The following is a 27,586-nucleotide window of genomic DNA, read 5'->3' on the forward strand; positions in this document are numbered from 1 at the left end:
GTTTGCGGAGCGAGTGAATGTTTGCGGAGGGAGTGAATGTTTGCACAGCGAGTGAATGTTTGCAGAGCGAGTGAATGTTTGCAGAGGGAGTGAATATTTGCAGAGGGAGTGAATGTTTGCAGAGAGAGTGAATGTTTGCGGAGGGAATGAATGTTTGCAGAGAAAGTGAATGTTTGCAGAGGGAGTGAATGTTTGCGGAGGGAATGAATGTTTGCAGAGAGAGTGAATGTTGGCAGAGCGAGTGAATGTTTGCAGAGGGAGTGAATGTTTGCAGAGGGAGTGAATGTTTGCAGAGCGAGTGAATGTTTGCCGGGGGAGTGAATGTTTGCGGGGGGAGTGAATGTTTGCGAAGGGAGTGAATGTTTTCAGAGAGAGTGAATGTTTTCAGAGAGAGTGAATGTATTCAGAGGGAGTGAATGTTTGCAGAGGGAGTGAATGTTTGCAGAGAGAGTGAATGTTTGCGGAGGGAATGAATGTTTGCAGAGAGAGTGAATGTTGGCAGAGCGAGTGAATGTTTGCAGAGGGAGTGAATGTTTGCGGAGGGAATGAATGTTTGCAGAGAGAGTGAATGTTGGCAGAGCGAGTGAATGTTTGCAGAGGGAGTGAATGTTTGCGGGGGGAGTGAATGTTTGCACAGCGAGTGAATGTTTGCGGAGGGAGTGAATGTTTGCAGAGGGAGTGAATGTTTGCAGAGGGAGTGAATGTTTGCAGAGCGAGTGAATGTTTGCGGAGCGAGTGAATGTTTGCAGAGCGAGTGAATGTTTGCGGAGCGAGTGAATGTTTGCGGAGGGAATGAATGTTTGCAGAGAGTGTGAATGTTTGCAGAGCGAGTGAATGTTTGCGGAGCGAGTGAATGTTTGCAGAGCGAGTGAATGTTTGCGGAGGGAGTGAATGTTTGCAGAGGGAGTGAATGTCTGTGGAGGGAGTGAATGTTTGCGGAGGGAGTGAATGTTTGCAGAACGAGTGAATGTTTGCAGAGAGTGAATGTTTGCGGGGGGAGTGAATGTTTGCGGGGGGAGTGAATGTTTGCACAGGGAGTGAATGTTTGCACAGGGAGTGAATGTTTGCGGGGGGAGTGAATGTTTGCAGAGGGAGTGAATGTTTGCACAGCGGGTGAATGTGTGCGGAGCGAGTGAATGTTTGCAGAGCGAGTGAATGTTTGCGGGGGCAGTGAATGTTTGCGGGGGGAGTGAATGTTTGCGGGGGGAGTGAATGTTTGCGGGGGAGTGAATGTTTGCGGAGGGAGTGAATGTTTGCAGAGCGAGTGAATGTTTGCGGGGGGAGTGAATGTTTGCCGGGGGAGTGAATGTTTGCGGGGGGAGTGAATGTTTGCGGGGGGAGTGAATGTTTGCAGAGCGAGTGAATGTTTGCGGGGGGAGTGAATGTTTGCAGAGGGAGTGAATGTTTGCGGGGGGAGTGAATGTTTGCAGAGTGAGTGAATGTTTGCCGGGGGAGTGAATGTTTGCGGGGGGAGTGAATGTTTGCTGGGGGAGTGAATGTTTGCAGAGCGAGTGAATGTTTGCGGGGGGAGTGAATGTTTGCGGGGGAGTGAATGTTTGCGTGGGGATTGAATGTTTGCAGAGCGAGTGAATGTTTGCGGGGGGAGTGAATGTTTGCGGGGGGAGTGAATGTTTGCGGGGGGATTGAATGTTTGCAGAGCGAGTGAATGTTTGCAGAGGGAGTGAATGTTTGCGGGGGGAGTGAATGTTTGCGGGGGAGTGAATGTTTGCGTGGGGATTGAATGTTTGCAGAGCGAGTGAATGTTTGCGGGGGGAGTGAATGTTTGCGGGGGGATTGAATGTTTGCAGAGGGAGTGAATGTTTGCAGAGGGAGTGAAAGTTTGCAGAGCGAGTGAATGTTTGCAGAGCGAGGGAATGTTTGCAGAGGGAGTGAATGTTTGCAGAGCGAGTGAATGTTTGCAGAGCGAGGGAATGTTTGCAGAGCGAGGGAATGTTTGCAGAGGGAGTGAATGTTTGCAGAGCGAGTGAATGTTTGCAGAGGGAGTGAATGTTTGCAGAGCGAGTGAATTTTTGCAGAGGGAGTGAATGTTTGCAGAGCGAGTGAATGTTTGCAGAGCGAGTGAATGTTTGCAGAGCGAGGGAATGTTTGCAGAAGGAGTGAATGTTTGCAGAGCGAGTGAATGTGTGCCGAGCGCTGGAATGTTTGCAGAGGGAGTGAATGTTTGCAGAGGGAGTGAATGTTTGCAGAGGGAGTGAATGTTTGCGAAGGGAGTGAATGCTTTCAGAGCGAGTGAATGTTTTCAGAGAGAGTGAATGTTTTCAGAGAGAGTGAATGTTTGCAGAGCGAGGGAATGTTTGCGGGGGGAGTGAATGTTTGCGGGGGGATTGAATGTTTGCAGAGGGAGTGAATGTTTGCAGAGGGAGTGAAAGTTTGCAGAGCGAGTGAATGTTTGCAGAGCGAGTGAATGTTTGCAGAGGGAGTGAATGTTTGCAGAGCGAGTGAATGTTTGCAGAGCGAGGGAATGTTTGCAGAGGGAGTGAATGTTTGCAGAGCGAGGGAATGTTTGCGGAGGGAGTGAATGTTTGCAGAGGGAGTGAATGTCTGTGGAGGGAGTGAATGTTTGCGGAGGGAGTGAATGTTTGCAGAGCGAGTGAATGTTTGCAGAGAGTGAATGTTTGCGGGGGGAGTGAATGTTTGCGGGGGGAGTGAATGTTTGCACAGGGAGTGAATGTTTGCACAGGGAGTGAATGTTTGCGGGGGGAGTGAATGTTTGCAGAGGGAGTGAATGTTTGCACAGCGGGTGAATGTTTGCAGAGCAAGTGAATGTTTGCGGGGGCAGTGAATGTTTGCGGGGGGAGTGAATGTTTGCGGGGGGAGTGAATGTTTGCGGGGGAGTGAATGTTTGCGGAGGGAGTGAATGTTTGCAGAGCGAGTGAATGTTTGCGGGGGGAGTGAATGGTTGCCGGGGGAGTGAATGTTTGCGGGGGGAGTGAATGTTTGCGGGGGGAGTGAATGTTTGCAGAGCGAGTGAATGTTTGCGGGGGGAGTGAATGTTTGCAGAGGGAGTGAATGTTTGCGGGGGGAGAGAATGTTTGCAGAGGGAGTGAATGTTTGCCGGGGGAGTGAATGTTTGCGGGGGGAGTGAATGTTTGCGGGGGGAGTGAATGTTTGCAGAGCGAGTGAATGTTTGCGGGGGGAGTGAATGTTTGCGGGGGAGTGAATGTTTGCGGAGAGAGTGAATGTTTGCAGAGGGAGTGAATGTTTGCGTGGGGATTGAATGTTTGCAGAGCGAGTGAATGTTTGCGGGGGGAGTGAATGTTTGCGGGGGGATTGAATGTTTGCAGAGGGAGTGAATGTTTGCAGAGGGAGTGAAAGTTTGCAGAGCGAGTGAATGTTTGCAGAGCGAGGGAATGTTTGCAGAGGGAGTGAATGTTTGCAGAGCGAGTGAATGTTTGCAGAGCGAGGGAATGTTTGCAGAGGGAGTGAATGTTTGCAGAGCGAGGGAATGTTTGCAGAGCGAGGGAATGTTTGCAGAGGGAGTGAATGTTTGCAGAGGAAGTGAATGTTTGCAGAGGGAGTGAATGTTTGCGGGGGGAGTGAATGTTTGCAGAGTGAGTGAATGTTTGCGGGGGGAGTGAATGTTTGCGGGGGGATTGAATGTTTGCAGAGCGAGTGAATGTTTGCAGAGGGAGTGAATGTTTGCGTGGGGATTGAATGTTTGCAGAGCGAGTGAATGTTTGCGGGGGGAGTGAATGTTTGCGGGGGGATTGAATGTTTGCAGAGGGAGTGAATGTTTGCAGAGGGAGTGAAAGTTTGCAGAGCGAGGGAATGTTTGCAGAGCGAGGGAATGTTTGCAGAGGGAGTGAATGTTTGCAGAGGAAGTGAATGTTTGCAGAGGGAGTGAATGTTTGCGTGGGGATTGAATGTTTGCAGAGCGAGTGAATGTTTGCGGGGGGAGTGAATGTTTGCGGGGGGATTGAATGTTTGCAGAGGGAGTGAATGTTTGCAGAGCGAGGGAATGTTTGCAGAGGGAGTGAATGTTTGCAGAGCGAGTGAATGTTTGCAGAGTGAGGGAATGTTTGCAGAGCGAGGGAATGTTTGCAGAGGGAGTGAATGTTTGCAGAGCGAGTGAATGTTTGCAGAGGGAGTGAATGTTCGCAGAGCGAGTGAATGTTTGCAGAGGGAGTGAATGTTTGCAGAGCGAGTGAATGTTTGCAGAGCGAGTGAATGTTTGCAGAGCGAGGGAATGTTTGCAGAGGGAGTGAATGTTTGCAGAGCGAGTGAATGTTTGCAGAGCGAGTGAATGTTTGCCGAGCGCGGGAATGTTTGCAGAGGGAGTGAATGTTTGCAGAGGGAGTGAATGTTTGCAGAGCGAGAGAATGTTTGCAGAGGGAGTGAATGTTTGCGGAGCGAGTTAATGTTTGCGGAGGGAATGAATGTTTGCAGAGAGTGTGAATGTTTGCAGAGCGAGTGAATGTTTGCGGAGCGAGTGAATGTATGCGGAGGGAGTGAATGTTTGCAGAGAGAGTGAATGTTGGCAGAGCGAGTGAATGTTTGCGGAGCGAGTGAATGTATGCGGAGGGAGTGAATGTTTGCAGAGAGAGTGAATGTTGGCAGAGCGAGTGAATGTTTGCAGAGGGAGTGAATGTTTGCGGGGGGAGTAAATGTTTGCACAGCGAGTGAATGTTTGCGGAGGGAGTGAATGTTTGCAGAGGGAGTGAATGTTTGCAGAGCGAGTGAATGTTTGCGGAGCGAGTGAATGTTTGCAGAGCGAGTGAATGTTTGCGGAGCGAGTTAATGTTTGCGGAGGGAATGAATGTTTGCAGAGAGTGTGAATGTTTGCAGAGCGAGTGAATGTTTGCGGAGGGAATGAATGTTTGCAGAGAGTGTGAATGTTTGCAGAGCGAGTGAATGTTTGCGGAGCGAGTGAATGTTTGCGGAGGGAGTGAATGTTTGCACAGCGAGTGAATGTTTGCGGAGCGAGTGAATGTTTGCAGAGCGAGTGAATGTTTGCAGAGGGAGTGAATGTTTGCAGAGGGAGTGAATGTTTGCAGAGAGAGTGAATGTTTGCGGAGGGAATGAATGTTTGCAGAGAAAGTGAATGTTGGCAGAGCGAGTGAATGTTTGCAGAGGGAGTGAATGTTTGCGGAGGGAATGAATGTTTGCAGAGAGTGAATGTTGGCAGAGCGAGTGAATGTTTGCAGAGGGAGTGAATGTTTGCAGAGGGAGTGAATGTTTGCAGAGCGAGTGAATGTTTGCCGGGGGAGTGAATGTTTGCGGGGGGAGTGAATGTTTGCGAAGGGAGTGAATGTTTTCAGAGAGAGTGAATGTTTTCAGAGAGAGTGAATGTTTTCAGAGGGAGTGAATGTTTGCAGAGGGAGTGAATGTTTGCAGAGAGAGTGAATGTTTGCGGAGGGAATGAATGTTTGCAGAGAGTGTGAATGTTGGCAGAGCGAGTGAATGTTTGCAGAGGGAGTGAATGTTTGCGGAGGGAATGAATGTTTGCGGGGGGAGTGAATGTTTGCACAGCGAGTGAATGTTTGCGGAGGGAGTGAATGTTTCCAGAGGGAGTGAATGTTTGCAGAGCGAGTGAATGTTTGCGGAGCGAGTGAATGTTTGCAGAGCGAGTGAATGTTTGCGGAGCGAGTGAATGTTTGCGGAGGGAATGAATGTTTGCAGAGAGTGTGAATGTTTGCAGAGCGAGTGAATGTTTGCGGAGCGAGTGAATGTATGCGGAGGGAGTGAATGTTTGCAGAGGGAGTGAATGTTTGCGGAGGGAGTGAATGTTTGCGGAGGGAGTGAATGTTTGCAGAGCGAGTGAATGTTTGCAGAGGGAGTGAATGTTTGCAGAGGGAGTGAATGTTTGCAGAGCGAGTGAATGTTTGCCGGGGGAGTGAATGTTTGCGGGGGGAGTGAATGTTTGCGAAGGGAGTGAATGTTTTCAGAGAGAGTGAATGTTTTCAGAGAGAGTGAATGTTTTCAGAGAGAGTGAATGTTTTCAGAGGGAGTGAATGTTTGCAGAGGGAGTGAATGTTTGCAGAGAGAGTGAATGTTTGCGGAGGGAATGAATGTTTGCAGAGAGAGTGAATGTTGGCAGAGCGAGTGAATGTTTGCAGAGGGAGTGAATGTTTGCGGAGGGAATGAATGTTTGCAGAGAGAGTGAATGTTGGCAGAGCGAGTGAATGTTTGCAGAGGGAGTGAATGTTTGCGGGGGGAGTGAATGTTTGCACAGCGAGTGAATGTTTGCGGAGGGAGTGAATGTTTGAAGAGGGAGTGAATGTTTGCAGAGCGAGTGAATGTTTGCGGAGCGAGTGAATGTTTGCAGAGCGAGTGAATGTTTGCGGAGCGAGTGAATGTTTGCGGAGGGAATGAATGTTTGCAGAGAGTGTGAATGTTTGCAGAGCGAGTGAATGTTTGCGGAGCGAGTGAATGTTTGCGGAGGGAGTGAATGTTTGCACAGCGAGTGAATGTTTGCAGAGCGAGTGAATGTTTGCAGAGGGAGTGAATATTTGCAGAGGGAGTGAATGTTTGCAGAGAGAGTGAATGTTTGCGGAGGGAATGAATGTTTGCAGAGAAAGTGAATGTTTGCAGAGGGAGTGAATGTTTGCGGAGGGAATGAATGTTTGCAGAGAGAGTGAATGTTGGCAGAGCGAGTGAATGTTTGCAGAGGGAGTGAATGTTTGCAGAGGGAGTGAATGTTTGCAGAGCGAGTGAATGTTTGCCGGGGGAGTGAATGTTTGCGGGGGGAGTGAATGTTTGCGAAGGGAGTGAATGTTTTCAGAGAGAGTGAATGTTTTCAGAGAGAGTGAATGTTTTCAGAGGGAGTGAATGTTTGCAGAGGGAGTGAATGTTTGCAGAGAGAGTGAATGTTTGCGGAGGGAATGAATGTTTGCAGAGAGAGTGAATGTTGGCAGAGCGAGTGAATGTTTGCAGAGGGAGTGAATGTTTGCGGAGGGAATGAATGTTTGCAGAGAGAGTGAATGTTGGCAGAGCGAGTGAATGTTTGCAGAGGGAGTGAATGTTTGCGGGGGGAGTGAATGTTTGCACAGCGAGTGAATGTTTGCGGAGGGAGTGAATGTTTGCAGAGGGAGTGAATGTTTGCAGAGGGAGTGAATGTTTGCAGAGCGAGTGAATGTTTGCGGAGCGAGTGAATGTTTGCAGAGCGAGTGAATGTTTGCGGAGCGAGTGAATGTTTGCGGAGGGAATGAATGTTTGCAGAGAGTGTGAATGTTTGCAGAGCGAGTGAATGTTTGCGGAGCGAGTGAATGTTTGCGGAGCGAGTGAATGTTTGCGGAGGGAGTGAATGTTTGCAGAGGGAGTGAATGTCTGTGGAGGGAGTGAATGTTTGCGGAGGGAGTGAATGTTTGCAGAACGAGTGAATGTTTGCAGAGAGTGAATGTTTGCGGGGGGAGTGAATGTTTGCGGGGGGAGTGAATGTTTGCACAGGGAGTGAATGTTTGCACAGGGAGTGAATGTTTGCGGGGGGAGTGAATGTTTGCAGAGGGAGTGAATGTTTGCACAGCGGGTGAATGTGTGCGGAGCGAGTGAATGTTTGCAGAGCGAGTGAATGTTTGCGGGGGCAGTGAATGTTTGCGGGGGGAGTGAATGTTTGCGGGGGGAGTGAATGTTTGCGGGGGAGTGAATGTTTGCGGAGGGAGTGAATGTTTGCAGAGCGAGTGAATGTTTGCGGGGGGAGTGAATGTTTGCCGGGGGAGTGAATGTTTGCGGGGGGAGTGAATGTTTGCGGGGGGAGTGAATGTTTGCAGAGCGAGTGAATGTTTGCGGGGGGAGTGAATGTTTGCAGAGGGAGTGAATGTTTGCGGGGGGAGTGAATGTTTGCAGAGGGAGTGAATGTTTGCCGGGGGAGTGAATGTTTGCGGGGGGAGTGAATGTTTGCTGGGGGAGTGAATGTTTGCAGAGCGAGTGAATGTTTGCGGGGGGAGTGAATGTTTGCGGGGGAGTGAATGTTTGCGTGGGGATTGAATGTTTGCAGAGCGAGTGAATGTTTGCGGGGGGAGTGAATGTTAGCGGGGGGAGTGAATGTTTGCGGGGGGATTGAATGTTTGCAGAGCGAGTGAATGTTTGCAGAGGGAGTGAATGTTTGCGGGGGGAGTGAATGTTTGCGGGGGAGTGAATGTTTGCGTGGGGATTGAATGTTTGCAGAGCGAGTGAATGTTTGCGGGGGGAGTGAATGTTTGCGGGGGGATTGAATGTTTGCAGAGGGAGTGAATGTTTGCAGAGGGAGTGAAAGTTTGCAGAGCGAGTGAATGTTTGCAGAGCGAGGGAATGTTTGCAGAGGGAGTGAATGTTTGCAGAGCGAGTGAATGTTTGCAGAGCGAGGGAATGTTTGCAGAGCGAGGGAATGTTTGCAGAGGGAGTGAATGTTTGCAGAGCGAGTGAATGTTTGCAGAGGGAGTGAATGTTTGCAGAGCGAGTGAATTTTTGCAGAGGGAGTGAATGTTTGCAGAGCGAGTGAATGTTTGCAGAGCGAGTGAATGTTTGCAGAGCGAGGGAATGTTTGCAGAAGGAGTGAATGTTTGCAGAGCGAGTGAATGTGTGCCGAGCGCTGGAATGTTTGCAGAGGGAGTGAATGTTTGCAGAGGGAGTGAATGTTTGCAGAGGGAGTGAATGTTTGCGAAGGGAGTGAATGTTTTCAGAGCGAGTGAATGTTTTCAGAGAGAGTGAATGTTTTCAGAGAGAGTGAATGTTTGCAGAGCGAGGGAATGTTTGCGGGGGGAGTGAATGTTTGCGGGGGGATTGAATGTTTGCAGAGGGAGTGAATGTTTGCAGAGGGAGTGAAAGTTTGCAGAGCGAGTGAATGTTTGCAGAGCGAGTGAATGTTTGCAGAGGGAGTGAATGTTTGCAGAGCGAGTGAATGTTTGCAGAGCGAGGGAATGTTTGCAGAGGGAGTGAATGTTTGCAGAGCGAGGGAATGTTTGCGGAGCGAGTGAATGTTTGCAGAGCGAGTGAATGTTTGCGGAGCGAGTGAATGTTTGCGGAGGGAATGAATGTTTGCAGAGAGTGTGAATGTTTGCAGAGCGAGTGAATGTTTGCGGAGCGAGTGAATGTTTGCAGAGCGAGTGAATGTTTGCGGAGGGAGTGAATGTTTGCAGAGGGAGTGAATGTCTGTGGAGGGAGTGAATGTTTGCGGAGGGAGTGAATGTTTGCAGAACGAGTGAATGTTTGCAGAGAGTGAATGTTTGCGGGGGGAGTGAATGTTTGCGGGGGGAGTGAATGTTTGCACAGGGAGTGAATGTTTGCACAGGGAGTGAATGTTTGCGGGGGGAGTGAATGTTTGCAGAGGGAGTGAATGTTTGCACAGCGGGTGAATGTGTGCGGAGCGAGTGAATGTTTGCAGAGCGAGTGAATGTTTGCGGGGGCAGTGAATGTTTGCGGGGGCAGTGAATGTTTGCGGGGGGAGTGAATGTTTGCGGGGGAGTGAATGTTTGCGGAGGGAGTGAATGTTTGCAGAGCGAGTGAATGTTTGCGGGGGGAGTGAATGTTTGCCGGGGGAGTGAATGTTTGCGGGGGGAGTGAATGTTTGCGGGGGGAGTGAATGTTTGCAGAGCGAGTGAATGTTTGCGGGGGGAGTGAATGTTTGCAGAGGGAGTGAATGTTTGCGGGGGGAGTGAATGTTTGCAGAGGGAGTGAATGTTTGCCGGGGGAGTGAATGTTTGCGGGGGGAGTGAATGTTTGCTGGGGGAGTGAATGTTTGCAGAGCGAGTGAATGTTTGCGGGGGGAGTGAATGTTTGCGGGGGAGTGAATGTTTGCGTGGGGATTGAATGTTTGCAGAGCGAGTGAATGTTTGCGGGGGGAGTGAATGTTTGCGGGGGGAGTGAATGTTTGCGGGGGGATTGAATGTTTGCAGAGCGAGTGAATGTTTGCAGAGGGAGTGAATGTTTGCGGGGGGAGTGAATGTTTGCGGGGGAGTGAATGTTTGCGTGGGGATTGAATGTTTGCAGAGCGAGTGAATGTTTGCGGGGGGAGTGAATGTTTGCGGGGGGATTGAATGTTTGCAGACGGAGTGAATGTTTGCAGAGGGAGTGAAAGTTTGCAGAGCGAGTGAATGTTTGCAGAGCGAGGGAATGTTTGCAGAGGGAGTGAATGTTTGCAGAGCGAGTGAATGTTTGCAGAGCGAGGGAATGTTTGCAGAGCGAGGGAATGTTTGCAGAGGGAGTGAATGTTTGCAGAGCGAGTGAATGTTTGCAGAGGGAGTGAATGTTTGCAGAGCGAGTGAATTTTTGCAGAGGGAGTGAATGTTTGCAGAGCGAGTGAATGTTTGCAGAGCGAGTGAATGTTTGCAGAGCGAGGGAATGTTTGCAGAAGGAGTGAATGTTTGCAGAGCGAGTGAATGTGTGCCGAGCGCTGGAATGTTTGCAGAGGGAGTGAATGTTTGCAGAGGGAGTGAATGTTTGCAGAGGGAGTGAATGTTTGCGAAGGGAGTGAATGTTTTCAGAGCGAGTGAATGTTTTCAGAGAGAGTGAATGTTTTCAGAGAGAGTGAATGTTTGCAGAGCGAGGGAATGTTTGCGGGGGGAGTGAATGTTTGCGGGGGGATTGAATGTTTGCAGAGGGAGTGAATGTTTGCAGAGGGAGTGAAAGTTTGCAGAGCGAGTGAATGTTTGCAGAGCGAGTGAATGTTTGCAGAGGGAGTGAATGTTTGCAGAGCGAGTGAATGTTTGCAGAGCGAGGGAATGTTTGCAGAGGGAGTGAATGTTTGCAGAGCGAGGGAATGTTTGCGGAGGGAGTGAATGTTTGCAGAGGGAGTGAATGTCTGTGGAGGGAGTGAATGTTTGCGGAGGGAGTGAATGTTTGCAGAGCGAGTGAATGTTTGCAGAGAGTGAATGTTTGCGGGGGGAGTGAATGTTTGCGGGGGGAGTGAATGTTTGCACAGGGAGTGAATGTTTGCACAGGGAGTGAATGTTTGCGGGGGGAGTGAATGTTTGCAGAGGGAGTGAATGTTTGCACAGCGGGTGAATGTTTGCAGAGCAAGTGAATGTTTGCGGGGGCAGTGAATGTTTGCGGGGGGAGTGAATGTTTGCGGGGGGAGTGAATGTTTGCGGGGGAGTGAATGTTTGCGGAGGGAGTGAATGTTTGCAGAGCGAGTGAATGTTTGCGGGGGGAGTGAATGGTTGCCGGGGGAGTGAATGTTTGCGGTGGGAGTGAATGTTTGCGGGGGGAGTGAATGTTTGCAGAGCGAGTGAATGTTTGCGGGGGGAGTGAATGTTTGCAGAGGGAGTGAATGTTTGCGGGGGGAGAGAATGTTTGCAGAGGGAGTGAATGTTTGCCGGGGGAGTGAATGTTTGCGGGGGGAGTGAATGTTTGCGGGGGGAGTGAATGTTTGCAGAGCGAGTGAATGTTTGCGGGGGGAGTGAATGTTTGCGGGGGAGTGAATGTTTGCGGAGAGAGTGAATGTTTGCAGAGGGAGTGAATGTTTGCGTGGGGATTGAATGTTTGCAGAGCGAGTGAATGTTTGCGGGGGGAGTGAATGTTTGCGGGGGGATTGAATGTTTGCAGAGGGAGTGAATGTTTGCAGAGGGAGTGAAAGTTTGCAGAGCGAGTGAATGTTTGCAGAGCGAGGGAATGTTTGCAGAGGGAGTGAATGTTTGCAGAGCGAGTGAATGTTTGCAGAGCGAGGGAATGTTTGCAGAGGGAGTGAATGTTTGCAGAGCGAGGGAATGTTTGCAGAGCGAGGGAATGTTTGCAGAGGGAGTGAATGTTTGCAGAGGAAGTGAATGTTTGCAGAGGGAGTGAATGTTTGCGGGGGGAGTGAATGTTTGCAGAGTGAGTGAATGTTTGCGGGGGGAGTGAATGTTTGCGGGGGGATTGAATGTTTGCAGAGCGAGTGAATGTTTGCAGAGGGAGTGAATGTTTGCGTGGGGATTGAATGTTTGCAGAGCGAGTGAATGTTTGCGGGGGGAGTGAATGTTTGCGGGGGGATTGAATGTTTGCAGAGGGAGTGAATGTTTGCAGAGGGAGTGAAAGTTTGCAGAGCGAGGGAATGTTTGCAGAGCGAGGGAATGTTTGCAGAGGGAGTGAATGTTTGCAGAGGAAGTGAATGTTTGCAGAGGGAGTGAATGTTTGCGTGGGGATTGAATGTTTGCAGAGCGAGTGAATGTTTGCGGGGGGAGTGAATGTTTGCGGGGGGATTGAATGTTTGCAGAGGGAGTGAATGTTTGCAGAGCGAGGGAATGTTTGCAGAGGGAGTGAATGTTTGCAGAGCGAGTGAATGTTTGCAGAGTGAGGGAATGTTTGCAGAGCGAGGGAATGTTTGCAGAGGGAGTGAATGTTTGCAGAGCGAGTGAATGTTTGCAGAGGGAGTGAATGTTCGCAGAGCGAGTGAATGTTTGCAGAGGGAGTGAATGTTTGCAGAGCGAGTGAATGTTTGCAGAGCGAGTGAATGTTTGCAGAGCGAGGGAATGTTTGCAGAGGGAGTGAATGTTTGCAGAGCGAGTGAATGTTTGCAGAGCGAGTGAATGTTTGCCGAGCGCGGGAATGTTTGCAGAGGGAGTGAATGTTTGCAGAGGGAGTGAATGTTTGCAGAGCGAGAGAATGTTTGCAGAGGGAGTGAATGTTTGCGGAGCGAGTTAATGTTTGCGGAGGGAATGAATGTTTGCAGAGAGTGTGAATGTTTGCAGAGCGAGTGAATGTTTGCGGAGCGAGTGAATGTATGCGGAGGGAGTGAATGTTTGCAGAGAGAGTGAATGTTGGCAGAGCGAGTGAATGTTTGCGGAGCGAGTGAATGTATGCGGAGGGAGTGAATGTTTGCAGAGAGAGTGAATGTTGGCAGAGCGAGTGAATGTTTGCAGAGGGAGTGAATGTTTGCGGGGGGAGTAAATGTTTGCACAGCGAGTGAATGTTTGCGGAGGGAGTGAATGTTTGCAGAGGGAGTGAATGTTTGCAGAGCGAGTGAATGTTTGCGGAGCGAGTGAATGTTTGCAGAGCGAGTGAATGTTTGCGGAGCGAGTTAATGTTTGCGGAGGGAATGAATGTTTGCAGAGAGTGTGAATGTTTGCAGAGCGAGTGAATGTTTGCGGAGGGAATGAATGTTTGCAGAGAGTGTGAATGTTTGCAGAGCGAGTGAATGTTTGCGGAGCGAGTGAATGTTTGCGGAGGGAGTGAATGTTTGCACAGCGAGTGAATGTTTGCGGAGCGAGTGAATGTTTGCAGAGCCAGTGAATGTTTGCAGAGGGAGTGAATGTTTGCAGAGGGAGTGAATGTTTGCAGAGAGAGTGAATGTTTGCGGAGGGAATGAATGTTTGCAGAGAAAGTGAATGTTGGCAGAGCGAGTGAATGTTTGCAGAGGGAGTGAATGTTTGCGGAGGGAATGAATGTTTGCAGAGAGTGAATATTGGCAGAGCGAGTGAATGTTTGCAGAGGGAGTGAATGTTTGCAGAGGGAGTGAATGTTTGCAGAGCGAGTGAATGTTTGCCGGGGGAGTGAATGTTTGCGGGGGGAGTGAATGTTTGCGAAGGGAGTGAATGTTTTCAGAGAGAGTGAATGTTTTCAGAGAGAGTGAATGTTTTCAGAGGGAGTGAATGTTTGCAGAGGGAGTGAATGTTTGCAGAGAGAGTGAATGTTTGCGGAGGGAATGAATGTTTGCAGAGAGTGTGAATGTTGGCAGAGCGAGTGAATGTTTGCAGAGGGAGTGAATGTTTGCGGAGGGAATGAATGTTTGCGGGGGGAGTGAATGTTTGCACAGCGAGTGAATGTTTGCGGAGGGAGTGAATGTTTCCAGAGGGAGTGAATGTTTGCAGAGCGAGTGAATGTTTGCGGAGCGAGTGAATGTTTGCAGAGCGAGTGAATGTTTGCGGAGCGAGTGAATGTTTGCGGAGGGAATGAATGTTTGCAGAGAGTGTGAATGTTTGCAGAGCGAGTGAATGTTTGCGGAGCGAGTGAATGTATGCGGAGGGAGTGAATGTTTGCAGAGGGAGTGAATGTTTGCGGAGGGAGTGAATGTTTGCGGAGGGAGTGAATGTTTGCAGAGCGAGTGAATGTTTGCAGAGGGAGTGAATGTTTGCAGAGGGAGTGAATGTTTGCAGAGCGAGTGAATGTTTGCCGGGGGAGTGAATGTTTGCGGGGGGAGTGAATGTTTGCGAAGGGAGTGAATGTTTTCAGAGAGAGTGAATGTTTTCAGAGAGAGTGAATGTTTTCAGAGAGAGTGAATGTTTTCAGAGGGAGTGAATGTTTGCAGAGGGAGTGAATGTTTGCAGAGAGAGTGAATGTTTGCGGAGGGAATGAATGTTTGCAGAGAGAGTGAATGTTGGCAGAGCGAGTGAATGTTTGCAGAGGGAGTGAATGTTTGCGGAGGGAATGAATGTTTGCAGAGAGAGTGAATGTTGGCAGAGCGAGTGAATGTTTGCAGAGGGAGTGAATGTTTGCGGGGGGAGTGAATGTTTGCACAGCGAGTGAATGTTTGCGGAGGGAGTGAATGTTTGAAGAGGGAGTGAATGTTTGCAGAGCGAGTGAATGTTTGCGGAGCGAGTGAATGTTTGCAGAGCGAGTGAATGTTTGCAGAGCGAGTGAATGTTTGCGGAGCGAGTGAATGTTTGCGGAGGGAATGAATGTTTGCAGAGAGTGTGAATGTTTGCAGAGCGAGTGAATGTTTGCGGAGCGAGTGAATGTTTGCGGAGGGAGTGAATGTTTGCACAGCGAGTGAATGTTTGCAGAGCGAGTGAATGTTTGCAGAGGGAGTGAATATTTGCAGAGGGAGTGAATGTTTGCAGAGAGAGTGAATGTTTGCGGAGGGAATGAATGTTTGCAGAGAAAGTGAATGTTTGCAGAGGGAGTGAATGTTTGCGGAGGGAATGAATGTTTGCAGAGAGAGTGAATGTTGGCAGAGCGAGTGAATGTTTGCAGAGGGAGTGAATGTTTGCAGAGGGAGTGAATGTTTGCAGAGCGAGTGAATGTTTGCCGGGGGAGTGAATGTTTGCGGGGGGAGTGAATGTTTGCGAAGGGAGTGAATGTTTTCAGAGAGAGTGAATGTTTTCAGAGAGAGTGAATGTTTTCAGAGGGAGTGAATGTTTGCAGAGGGAGTGAATGTTTGCAGAGAGAGTGAATGTTTGCGGAGGGAATGAATGTTTGCAGAGAGAGTGAATGTTGGCAGAGCGAGTGAATGTTTGCAGAGGGAGTGAATGTTTGCGGAGGGAATGAATGTTTGCAGAGAGAGTGAATGTTGGCAGAGCGAGTGAATGTTTGCAGAGGGAGTGAATGTTTGCGGGGGGAGTGAATGTTTGCACAGCGAGTGAATGTTTGCGGAGGGAGTGAATGTTTGCAGAGGGAGTGAATGTTTGCAGAGGGAGTGAATGTTTGCAGAGCGAGTGAATGTTTGCGGAGCGAGTGAATGTTTGCAGAGCGAGTGAATGTTTGCGGAGCGAGTGAATGTTTGCGGAGGGAATGAATGTTTGCAGAGAGTGTGAATGTTTGCAGAGCGAGTGAATGTTTGCGGAGCGAGTGAATGTTTGCGGAGCGAGTGAATGTTTGCGGAGGGAGTGAATGTTTGCAGAGGGAGTGAATGTCTGTGGAGCGAGTGAATGTTTGCGGAGGGAGTGAATGTTTGCAGAACGAGTGAATGTTTGCAGAGAGTGAATGTTTGCGGGGGGAGTGAATGTTTGCGGGGGGAGTGAATGTTTGCACAGGGAGTGAATGTTTGCACAGGGAGTGAATGTTTGCGGGGGGAGTGAATGTTTGCAGAGGGAGTGAATGTTTGCACAGCGGGTGAATGTGTGCGGAGCGAGTGAATGTTTGCAGAGCGAGTGAATGTTTGCGGGGGCAGTGAATGTTTGCGGGGGGAGTGAATGTTTGCGGGGGGAGTGAATGTTTGCGGGGGAGTGAATGTTTGCGGAGGGAGTGAATGTTTGCAGAGCGAGTGAATGTTTGCGGGGGGAGTGAATGTTTGCCGGGGGAGTGAATGTTTGCGGGGGGAGTGAATGTTTGCGGGGGGAGTGAATGTTTGCAGAGCGAGTGAATGTTTGCGGGGGGAGTGAATGTTTGCAGAGGGAGTGAATGTTTGCGGGGGGAGTGAATGTTTGCAGAGGGAGTGAATGTTTGCCGGGGGAGTGAATGTTTGCGGGGGGAGTGAATGTTTGCTGGGGGAGTGAATGTTTGCAGAGCGAGTGAATGTTTGCGGGGGGAGTGAATGTTTGCGGGGGAGTGAATGTTTGCGTGGGGATTGAATGTTTGCAGAGCGAGTGAATGTTTGCGGGGGGAGTGAATGTTTGCGGGGGGAGTGAATGTTTGCGGGGGGATTGAATGTTTGCAGAGCGAGTGAATGTTTGCAGAGGGAGTGAATGTTTGCGGGGGGAGTGAATGTTTGCGGGGGAGTGAATGTTTGCGTGGGGATTGAATGTTTGCAGAGCGAGTGAATGTTTGCGGGGGGAGTGAATGTTTGCGGGGGGATTGAATGTTTGCAGAGGGAGTGAATGTTTGCAGAGGGAGTGAAAGTTTGCAGAGCGAGTGAATGTTTGCAGAGCGAGGGAATGTTTGCAGAGGGAGTGAATGTTTGCAGAGCGAGTGAATGTTTGCAGAGCGAGGGAATGTTTGCAGAGCGAGGGAATGTTTGCAGAGGGAGTGAATGTTTGCAGAGCGAGTGAATGTTTGCAGAGGGAGTGAATGTTTGCAGAGCGAGTGAATTTTTGCAGAGGGAGTGAATGTTTGCAGAGCGAGTGAATGTTTGCAGAGCGAGTGAATGTGTGCCGAGCGCTGGAATGTTTGCAGAGGGAGTGAATGTTTGCAGAGGGAGTGAATGTTTGCAGAGGGAGTGAATGTTTGCGAAGGGAGTGAATGTTTTCAGAGCGAGTGAATGTTTTCAGAGAGAGTGAATGTTTTCAGAGAGAGTGAATGTTTGCAGAGCGAGGGAATGTTTGCGGGGGGAGTGAATGTTTGCGGGGGGATTGAATGTTTGCAGAGGGAGTGAATGTTTGCAGAGGGAGTGAAAGTTTGCAGAGCGAGTGAATGTTTGCAGAGCGAGTGAATGTTTGCAGAGGGAGTGAATGTTTGCAGAGCGAGTGAATGTTTGCAGAGCGAGGGAATGTTTGCAGAGGGAGTGAATGTTTGCAGAGCGAGGGAATGTTTGCGGAGGGAGTGAATGTTTGCAGAGGGAGTGAATGTCTGTGGAGGGAGTGAATGTTTGCGGAGGGAGTGAATGTTTGCAGAGAGAGTGAATGTTTGCAAAGAGTGAATGTTTGCGGGGGGAGTGAATGTTTGCGGGGGGAGTGAATGTTTGCACAGGGAGTGAATGTTTGCACAGGGAGTGAATGTTTGCGGGGGGAGTGAATGTTTGCAGAGGGAGTGAATGTTTGCACAGCGGGTGAATGTTTGCAGAGCAAGTGAATGTTTGCGGGGGCAGTGAATGTTTGCGGGGGGAGTGAATGTTTGCGGGGGGAGTGAATGTTTGCGGGGGAGTGAATGTTTGCGGAGGGAGTGAATGTTTGCAGAGCGAGTGAATGTTTGCGGGGGGAGTGAATGGTTGCCGGGGGAGTGAATGTTTGCGGGGGGAGTGAATGTTTGCGGGGGGAGTGAATGTTTGCAGAGCGAGTGAATGTTTGCGGGGGGAGTGAATGTTTGCAGAGGGAGTGAATGTTTGCGGGGGGAGAGAATGTTTGCAGAGGGAGTGAATGTTTGCCGGGGGAGTGAATGTTTGCGGGGGGAGTGAATGTTTGCGGGGGGAGTGAATGTTTGCAGAGCGAGTGAATGTTTGCGGGGGGAGTGAATGTTTGCGGGGGAGTGAATGTTTGCGGAGAGAGTGAATGTTTGCAGAGGGAGTGAATGTTTGCGTGGGGATTGAATGTTTGCAGAGCGAGTGAATGTTTGCGGGGGGAGTGAATGTTTGCGTGGGGATTGAATGTTTGCAGAGCGAGTGAATGTTTGCGGGGGGAGTGAATGTTTGCGGGGGGATTGAATGTTTGCAGAGGGAGTGAATGTTTGCAGAGGGAGTGAAAGTTTGCAGAGCGAGGGAATGTTTGCAGAGCGAGGGAATGTTTGCAGAGGGAGTGAATGTTTGCAGAGGAAGTGAATGTTTGCAGAGGGAGTGAATGTTTGCGTGGGGATTGAATGTTTGCAGAGCGAGTGAATGTTTGCGGGGGGAGTGAATGTTTGCGGGGGGATTGAATGTTTGCAGAGGGAGTGAATGTTTGCAGAGCGAGGGAATGTTTGCAGAGGGAGTGAATGTTTGCAGAGCGAGTGAATGTTTGCAGAGTGAGGGAATGTTTGCAGAGCGAGGGAATGTTTGCAGAGGGAGTGAATGTTTGCAGAGCGAGTGAATGTTTGCAGAGGGAGTGAATGTTCGCAGAGCGAGTGAATGTTTGCAGAGGGAGTGAATGTTTGCAGAGCGAGTGAATGTTTGCAGAGCGAGTGAATGTTTGCAGAGCGAGGGAATGTTTGCAGAGGGAGTGAATGTTTGCAGAGCGAGTGAATGTTTGCAGAGCGAGTGAATGTTTGCCGAGCGCGGGAATGTTTGCAGAGGGAGTGAATGTTTGCAGAGGGAGTGAATGTTTGCAGAGCGAGAGAATGTTTGCAGAGGGAGTGAATGTTTGCGGAGCGAGTTAATGTTTGCGGAGGGAATGAATGTTTGCAGAGAGTGTGAATGTTTGCAGAGCGAGTGAATGTTTGCGGAGCGAGTGAATGTATGCGGAGGGAGTGAATGTTTGCAGAGAGAGTGAATGTTGGCAGAGCGAGTGAATGTTTGCGGAGCGAGTGAATGTATGCGGAGGGAGTGAATGTTTGCAGAGAGAGTGAATGTTGGCAGAGCGAGTGAATGTTTGCAGAGGGAGTGAATGTTTGCGGGGGGAGTAAATGTTTGCACAGCGAGTGAATGTTTGCGGAGGGAGTGAATGTTTGCAGAGGGAGTGAATGTTTGCAGAGCGAGTGAATGTTTGCGGAGCGAGTGAATGTTTGCAGAGCGAGTGAATGTTTGCGGAGCGAGTTAATGTTTGCGGAGGGAATGAATGTTTGCAGAGAGTGTGAATGTTTGCAGAGCGAGTGAATGTTTGCGGAGGGAATGAATGTTTGCAGAGAGTGTGAATGTTTGCAGAGCGAGTGAATGTTTGCGGAGCGAGTGAATGTTTGCGGAGGGAGTGAATGTTTGCACAGCGAGTGAATGTTTGCGGAGCGAGTGAATGTTTGCAGAGCGAGTGAATGTTTGCAGAGGGAGTGAATGTTTGCAGAGGGAGTGAATGTTTGCAGAGAGAGTGAATGTTTGCGGAGGGAATGAATGTTTGCAGAGAAAGTGAATGTTGGCAGAGCGAGTGAATGTTTGCAGAGGGAGTGAATGTTTGCGGAGGGAATGAATGTTTGCAGAGAGTGAATGTTGGCAGAGCGAGTGAATGTTTGCAGAGGGAGTGAATGTTTGCAGAGGGAGTGAATGTTTGCAGAGCGAGTGAATGTTTGCCGGGGGAGTGAATGTTTGCGGGGGGAGTGAATGTTTGCGAAGGGAGTGAATGTTTTCAGAGAGAGTGAATGTTTTCAGAGAGAGTGAATGTTTTCAGAGGGAGTGAATGTTTGCAGAGGGAGTGAATGTTTGCAGAGAGAGTGAATGTTTGCGGAGGGAATGAATGTTTGCAGAGAGTGTGAATGTTGGCAGAGCGAGTGAATGTTTGCAGAGGGAGTGAATGTTTGCGGAGGGAATGAATGTTTGCGGGGGGAGTGAATGTTTGCACAGCGAGTGAATGTTTGCGGAGGGAGTGAATGTTTCCAGAGGGAGTGAATGTTTGCAGAGCGAGTGAATGTTTGCGGAGCGAGTGAATGTTTGCAGAGCGAGTGAATGTTTGCGGAGCGAGTGAATGTTTGCGGAGGGAATGAATGTTTGCAGAGAGTGTGAATGTTTGCAGAGCGAGTGAATGTTTGCGGAGCGAGTGAATGTATGCGGAGGGAGTGAATGTTTGCAGAGGGAGTGAATGTTTGCGGAGGGAGTGAATGTTTGCGGAGGGAGTGAATGTTTGCAGAGCGAGTGAATGTTTGCAGAGGGAGTGAATGTTTGCAGAGGGAGTGAATGTTTGCAGAGCGAGTGAATGTTTGCCGGGGGAGTGAATGTTTGCGGGGGGAGTGAATGTTTGCGAAGGGAGTGAATGTTTTCAGAGAGAGTGAATGTTTTCAGAGAGAGTGAATGTTTTCAGAGAGAGTGAATGTTTTCAGAGGGAGTGAATGTTTGCAGAGGGAGTGAATGTTTGCAGAGAGAGTGAATGTTTGCGGAGGGAATGAATGTTTGCAGAGAGAGTGAATGTTGGCAGAGCGAGTGAATGTTTGCAGAGGGAGTGAATGTTTGCGGAGGGAATGAATGTTTGCAGAGAGAGTGAATGTTGGCAGAGCGAGTGAATGTTTGCAGAGGGAGTGAATGTTTGCGGGGGGAGTGAATGTTTGCACAGCGAGTGAATGTTTGCGGAGGGAGTGAATGTTTGAAGAGGGAGTGAATGTTTGCAGAGCGAGTGAATGTTTGCGGAGCGAGTGAATGTTTGCAGAGCGAGTGAATGTTTGCGGAGCGAGTGAATGTTTGCGGAGGGAATGAATGTTTGCAGAGAGTGTGAATGTTTGCAGAGCGAGTGAATGTTTGCGGAGCGAGTGAATGTTTGCGGAGGGAGTGAATGTTTGCACAGCGAGTGAATGTTTGCAGAGCGAGTGAATGTTTGCAGAGGGAGTGAATATTTGCAGAGGGAGTGAATGTTTGCAGAGAGAGTGAATGTTTGCGGAGGGAATGAATGTTTGCAGAGAAAGTGAATGTTTGCAGAGGGAGTGAATGTTTGCGGAGGGAATGAATGTTTGCAGAGAGAGTGAATGTTGGCAGAGCGAGTGAATGTTTGCAGAGGGAGTGAATGTTTGCAGAGGGAGTGAATGTTTGCAGAGCGAGTGAATGTTTGCCGGGGGAGTGAATGTTTGCGGGGGGAGTGAATGTTTGCGAAGGGAGTGAATGTTTTCAGAGAGAGTGAATGTTTTCAGAGAGAGTGAATGTTTTCAGAGGGAGTGAATGTTTGCAGAGGGAGTGAATGTTTGCAGAGAGAGTGAATGTTTGCGGAGGGAATGAATGTTTGCAGAGAGAGTGAATGTTGGCAGAGCGAGTGAATGTTTGCAGAGGGAGTGAATGTTTGCGGAGGGAATGAATGTTTGCAGAGAGAGTGAATGTTGGCAGAGCGAGTGAATGTTTGCAGAGGGAGTGAATGTTTGCGGGGGGAGTGAATGTTTGCACAGCGAGTGAATGTTTGCGGAGGGAGTGAATGTTTGCAGAGGGAGTGAATGTTTGCAGAGGGAGTGAATGTTTGCAGAGCGAGTGAATGTTTGCGGAGCGAGTGAATGTTTGCAGAGCGAGTGAATGTTTGCGGAGCGAGTGAATGTTTGCGGAGGGAATGAATGTTTGCAGAGAGTGTGAATGTTTGCAGAGCGAGTGAATGTTTGCGGAGCGAGTGAATGTTTGCGGAGCGAGTGAATGTTTGCGGAGGGAGTGAATGTTTGCAGAGGGAGTGAATGTCTGTGGAGGGAGTGAATGTTTGCGGAGGGAGTGAATGTTTGCAGAACGAGTGAATGTTTGCAGAGAGTGAATGTTTGCGGGGGGAGTGAATGTTTGCGGGGGGAGTGAATGTTTGCGGGGGGAGTGAATGTTTGCACAGGGAGTGAATGTTTGCACAGGGAGTGAATGTTTGCGGGGGGAGTGAATGTTTGCAGAGGGAGTGAATGTTTGCACAGCGGGTGAATGTGTGCGGAGCGAGTGAATGTTTGCAGAGCGAGTGAATGTTTGCGGGGGCAGTGAATGTTTGCGGGGGGAGTGAATGTTTGCGGGGGGAGTGAATGTTTGCGGGGGAGTGAATGTTTGCGGAGGGAGTGAATGTTTGCAGAGCGAGTGAATGTTTGCGGGGGGAGTGAATGTTTGCCGGGGGAGTGAATGTTTGCGGGGGGAGTGAATGTTTGCGGGGGGAGTGAATGTTTGCAGAGCGAGTGAATGTTTGCGGGGGGAGTGAATGTTTGCAGAGGGAGTGAATGTTTGCGGGGGGAGTGAATGTTTGCAGAGGGAGTGAATGTTTGCCGGGGGAGTGAATGTTTGCGGGGGGAGTGAATGTTTGCTGGGGGAGTGAATGTTTGCAGAGCGAGTGAATGTTTGCGGGGGGAGTGAATGTTTGCGGGGGAGTGAATGTTTGCGTGGGGATTGAATGTTTGCAGAGCGAGTGAATGTTTGCGGGGGGAGTGAATGTTTGCGGGGGGAGTGAATGTTTGCGGGGGGATTGAATGTTTGCAGAGCGAGTGAATGTTTGCAGAGGGAGTGAATGTTTGCGGGGGGAGTGAATGTTTGCGGGGGAGTGAATGTTTGCGTGGGGATTGAATGTTTGCAGAGCGAGTGAATGTTTGCGGGGGGAGTGAATGTTTGCGGGGGGATTGAATGTTTGCAGAGGGAGTGAATGTTTGCAGAGGGAGTGAAAGTTTGCGGGGGGAGTGAATGTTTGCGGGGGAGTGAATGTTTGCGTGGGGATTGAATGTTTGCAGAGCGAGTGAATGTTTGCGGGGGGAGTGAATGTTTGCGGGGGGATTGAATGTTTGCAGAGGGAGTGAATGTTTGCAGAGGGAGTGAAAGTTTGCAGAGCGAGTGAATGTTTGCAGAGCGAGGGAATGTTTGCAGAGGGAGTGAATGTTTGCAGAGCGAGTGAATGTTTGCAGAGCGAGGGAATGTTTGCAGAGCGAGGGAATGTTTGCAGAGGGAGTGAATGTTTGCAGAGCGAGTGAATGTTTGCAGAGGGAGTGAATGTTTGCAGAGCGAGTGAATTTTTGCAGAGGGAGTGAATGTTTGCAGAGCGAGTGAATGTTTGCAGAGCGAGTGAATGTTTGCAGAGCGAGGGAATGTTTGCAGAAGGAGTGAATGTTTGCAGAGCGATTGAATGTTTGCGAAGGGAGTGAATGTTTTCAGAGCGAGTGAATGTTTTCAGAGAGAGTGAATGTTTTCAGAGAGAGTGAATGTTTGCAGAGCGAGGGAATGTTTGCGGGGGGAGTGAATGTTTGCGGGGGGATTGAATGTTTGCAGAGGGAGTGAATGTTTGCAGAGGGAGTGAAAGTTTGCAGAGCGAGTGAATGTTTGCAGAGCGAGTGAATGTTTGCAGAGGGAGTGAATGTTTGCAGAGCGAGTGAATGTTTGCAGAGCGAGGGAATGTTTGCAGAGGGAGTGAATGTTTGCAGAGCGAGGGAATGTTTGCGGAGGGAGTGAATGTTTGCAGAGGGAGTGAATGTCTGTGGAGGGAGTGAATGTTTGCGGAGGGAGTGAATGTTTGCAGAGCGAGTGAATGTTTGCAGAGAGTGAATGTTTGCGGGGGGAGTGAATGTTTGCGGGGGGAGTGAATGTTTGCACAGGGAGTGAATGTTTGCACAGGGAGTGAATGTTTGCGGGGGGAGTGAATGTTTGCAGAGGGAGTGAATGTTTGCACAGCGGGTGAATGTTTGCAGAGCAAGTGAATGTTTGCGGGGGCAGTGAATGTTTGCGGGGGGAGTGAATGTTTGCGGGGGGAGTGAATGTTTGCGGGGGAGTGAATGTTTGCGGAGGGAGTGAATGTTTGCAGAGCGAGTGAATGTTTGCGGGGGGAGTGAATGGTTGCCGGGGGAGTGAATGTTTGCGGGGGGAGTGAATGTTTGCGGGGGGAGTGAATGTTTGCAGAGCGAGTGAATGTTTGCGGGGGGAGTGAATGTTTGCAGAGGGAGTGAATGTTTGCGGGGGGAGAGAATGTTTGCAGAGGGAGTAAATGTTTGCCGGGGGAGTGAATGTTTGCGGGGGGAGTGAATGTTTGCGGGGGGAGTGAATGTTTGCAGAGCGAGTGAATGTTTGCGGGGGGAGTGAATGTTTGCGGGGGAGTGAATGTTTGCGGAGAGAGTGAATGTTTGCAGAGGGAGTGAATGTTTGCGTGGGGATTGAATGTTTGCAGAGCGAGTGAATGTTTGCGGGGGGAGTGAATGTTTGCGGGGGGATTGAATGTTTGCAGAGGGAGTGAATGTTTGCAGAGGGAGTGAAAGTTTGCAGAGCGAGTGAATGTTTGCAGAGCGAGGGAATGTTTGCAGAGGGAGTGAATGTTTGCAGAGCGAGTGAATGTTTGCAGAGCGAGGGAATGTTTGCAGAGGGAGTGAATGTTTGCAGAGCGAGGGAATGTTTGCAGAGCGAGGGAATGTTTGCAGAGGGAGTGAATGTTTGCAGAGGAAGTGAATGTTTGCAGAGGGAGTGAATGTTTGCGGGGGGAGTGAATGTTTGCAGAGTGAGTGAATGTTTGCGGGGGGAGTGAATGTTTGCGGGGGGATTGAATGTTTGCAGAGCGAGTGAATGTTTGCAGAGGGAGTGAATGTTTGCGTGGGGATTGAATGTTTGCAGAGCGAGTGAATGTTTGCGGGGGGAGTGAATGTTTGCGGGGGGATTGAATGTTTGCAGAGGGAGTGAATGTTTGCAGAGGGAGTGAAAGTTTGCAGAGCGAGGGAATGTTTGCAGAGCGAGGGAATGTTTGCAGAGGGAGTGAATGTTTGCAGAGGAAGTGAATGTTTGCAGAGGGAGTGAATGTTTGCGTGGGGATTGAATGTTTGCAGAGCGAGTGAATGTTTGCGGGGGGAGTGAATGTTTGCGGGGGGATTGAATGTTTGCAGAGGGAGTGAATGTTTGCAGAGCGAGGGAATGTTTGCAGAGGGAGTGAATGTTTGCAGAGCGAGTGAATGTTTGCAGAGTGAGGGAATGTTTGCAGAGCGAGGGAATGTTTGCAGAGGGAGTGAATGTTTGCAGAGCGAGTGAATGTTTGCAGAGGGAGTGAATGTTCGCAGAGCGAGTGAATGTTTGCAGAGGGAGTGAATGTTTGCAGAGCGAGTGAATGTTTGCAGAGCGAGTGAATGTTTGCAGAGCGAGGGAATGTTTGCAGAGGGAGTGAATGTTTGCAGAGCGAGTGAATGTTTGCAGAGCGAGTGAATGTTTGCCGAGCGCGGGAATGTTTGCAGAGGGAGTGAATGTTTGCAGAGGGAGTGAATGTTTGCAGAGCGAGAGAATGTTTGCAGAGGGAGTGAATGTTTGCGGAGGGAGTGAATGTTTGCAGAGCGAGTGAATGTTTGCAGAGAGAGTGAATGTTTGCGGGGGGAGTGAATGTTTGCGGGGGGAGTGAATGTTTGCGGGGGGAGTGAATGTTTGCCGAGGGAGTGAAGTTTGCGGAGGGAGTGAATGTTTGCAGAGCGAGTGAATGTTTGCGGGGGGAGTGAATGTTTGCCGGGGGAGTGAATCTTTGCGGGGGGAGTGAATGTTTGCAGAGCGAGTGAATGTTTGCGGGGGGAGTGAATGTTTGCGGGGGAGTGAATGTTTGCGTGGGGATTGAATGTTTGCAGAGCGAGTGAATGTTTGCAGAGCGAGGGAATGTTTGCAGAGCGAGGGAATGTTTGCAGAGGGAGTGAATGTTTGCAGAGGAAGTGAATGTTTGCAGAGGGAGTGAATGTTTGCGGGGGGAGTGAATGTTTGCAGAGTGAGTGAATGTTTGCGGAGGGAGTGAATGTTTGCAGAGGGAGTGAATGTTTGCAGATCGAGTGAATGTTTGCAGAGCGAGTGAATGTTTGCAGAGGGAGTGAATGTTTGCAGAGGAAGTGAATGTTTGCAGAGCGAGGGAATGTTTGCAGAGCGATGGAATGTTTGCAGTGGGAGTGAATGTTTGCAGAGGAAGTGAATGTTTGCAGAGGGAGTGAATTTGCGGGGGGAGTGAATGTTTGCAGAGTGAGTGAATGTTTGCGGAGGGAGTGAATGTTTGCAGAGGGAGTGAATGTTTGCAGATCGAGTGAATGTTTGCAGAGCGAGTGAATGTTTGCGAAGGGAGTGAATGTTTGCAGAGGGAGTGAATGTTTGCGAAGGGAGTGAATGTTTGCGGGGGGAGTGAATGTTTGCAGAGGGAGTGAATGTTTGCAGAGCGAGTGAATGTTTGCAGAGCGAGTGAATGTTTGCGGAGGGAGTGAATGTTTGCAGAGCGAGTGAATGTTTGCAGAGGGAGTGAATGTTTGCAGAGAGAGTGAATGTTTGCGGAGGGAGTGAATGTTTGCAGAGAGTGAATGTTTGCAGAGAGAGTGAATGTTTGCAGAGCGAGTGAATGTTTGCAGAGAGAGTGAATGTTTGCGGAGGGAGTGAATGTTTGCAGAGAGAGTGAATGTTTGCAGAGAGAGTGAATGTTTGCGGAGGGAGTGAATGTTTGCAGAGAGAGTGAATGTTTCCAGAGCGAGTGAATGTTTGCAGAGAGAGCGAATGTTTGCGGAGGGAGTGAATGTTTGCAGAAGGAGTGAATGTTTGCAGAGAGAGTGAATGTTTGCAGAAGGAGTGAATGTTTGCAGAGAGAGTGAATGTTTGCAGCGGGAGTCAATGTTTGCAGAGAGAGTGAATGTTTGCAGAGAGAGTGAATGTTTGCAGAGAGAGTGAATGTTTGCGGAGGGAGTGAATGTTTGCAGAAGGAGTGAATGTTTGCAGAGAGAGTGAATGTTTGCAGAGGGAGTGAATGTTTGCAGAGAGAGCGAATGTTTGCGGAGGGAGTGAATGTTTGCAGAAGGAGTGAATGTTTGCAGAGAGAGTGAATGTTTGCAGAGGGAGTGAATGTTTGCAGAGAGAGTGAATGTTTGCAGAGAGAGTGAATGTTTGCGGAGGGAGTGAATGTTTGCAGAAGGAGTGAATGTTTGCAGAGAGAGTGAATGTATGCAGAGGGAGTGAATGTTTGCAGAGAGAGTGAATGTTTGCAGAGAGAGTGAATGTTTGCAGAGAGAGTGAATGTTTGCGAAGGGAGTGAATGTTTTCAGAGCGAGTGAATGTTTTCAGAGAGAGTGAATGTTTTCAGAGAGAGTGAATGTTTTCAGAGCAAGTGAATGTTTTCAGAGAGAGTGAATGTTTTCAGAGGGAGTGAATGTTTGCAGAGCGAGTGAATTTTTGCGGAGGGAGTGAATGTTTGCAGAGCGAGTGAATGTTTGCAGAGGGAGTGAATGTTTGCGGAGCGAGTGAATGTTTGCAGAGCGAGTGAATGTTTGCAGAGGAAGTGAATGTTTGCGGAGGGAGTGAATGTTTGCAGAGCGAGTGAATGTTTGCGGAGCGAGTGAATGTTTGCGGAGGGAGTGAATGTTTGCGGGGGGAGTGAATGTTTGCGGGGGGAGTGAATCTTTGCAGAGGGAGTGAATGTTTGCACAGCGAGTGAATGTTTGCGGAGCGAGTGAATGTTTGCAGAGCTCGTGAATGTTTGCGGGGGGAGTGAATGTTTGCGGGGGGAGTGAATGTTTGCGGGGGAGTGAATGTTTGCGGAGGGAGTGAATGTTTGCGGAGGGGGTGAATGTTTGCAGAGCGAGTGAATGTTTGCGGGGGGAGTGAATGTTTGCAGAGTGAGTGAATGTTTGCGGGGGGAGTGAATGTTTGCGGGGGGAGTGAATGTTTGCGGGGGGAGTGAATGTTTGCAGAGCGAGTGAATGTTTGCGGGGGGAGTGAATCTTTACGGGGGAGTTAATGTTTGCGTGGGGATTGAATGTTTGCAGAGCGAGTGAATGTTTGCAGAGCGAGTGAATGTTTGCGGGGGGAGTGAATGTTTGCGGGGGGAGTGAATGTTTGCGGCGGGAGTGAATGTTTGCGGGGGGAGTGAATGTTTGCGGGGGGAGTGAATGTTTGCGGGGGGTGTGAATGTTTGCGGGGGGAGTG

This window comes from Mustelus asterias, chromosome 17 (genome assembly GCF_964213995.1).
Source record: "Mustelus asterias chromosome 17, sMusAst1.hap1.1, whole genome shotgun sequence".
In the NCBI taxonomy this organism is placed as follows: Eukaryota; Metazoa; Chordata; class Chondrichthyes; order Carcharhiniformes; family Triakidae; genus Mustelus; species Mustelus asterias.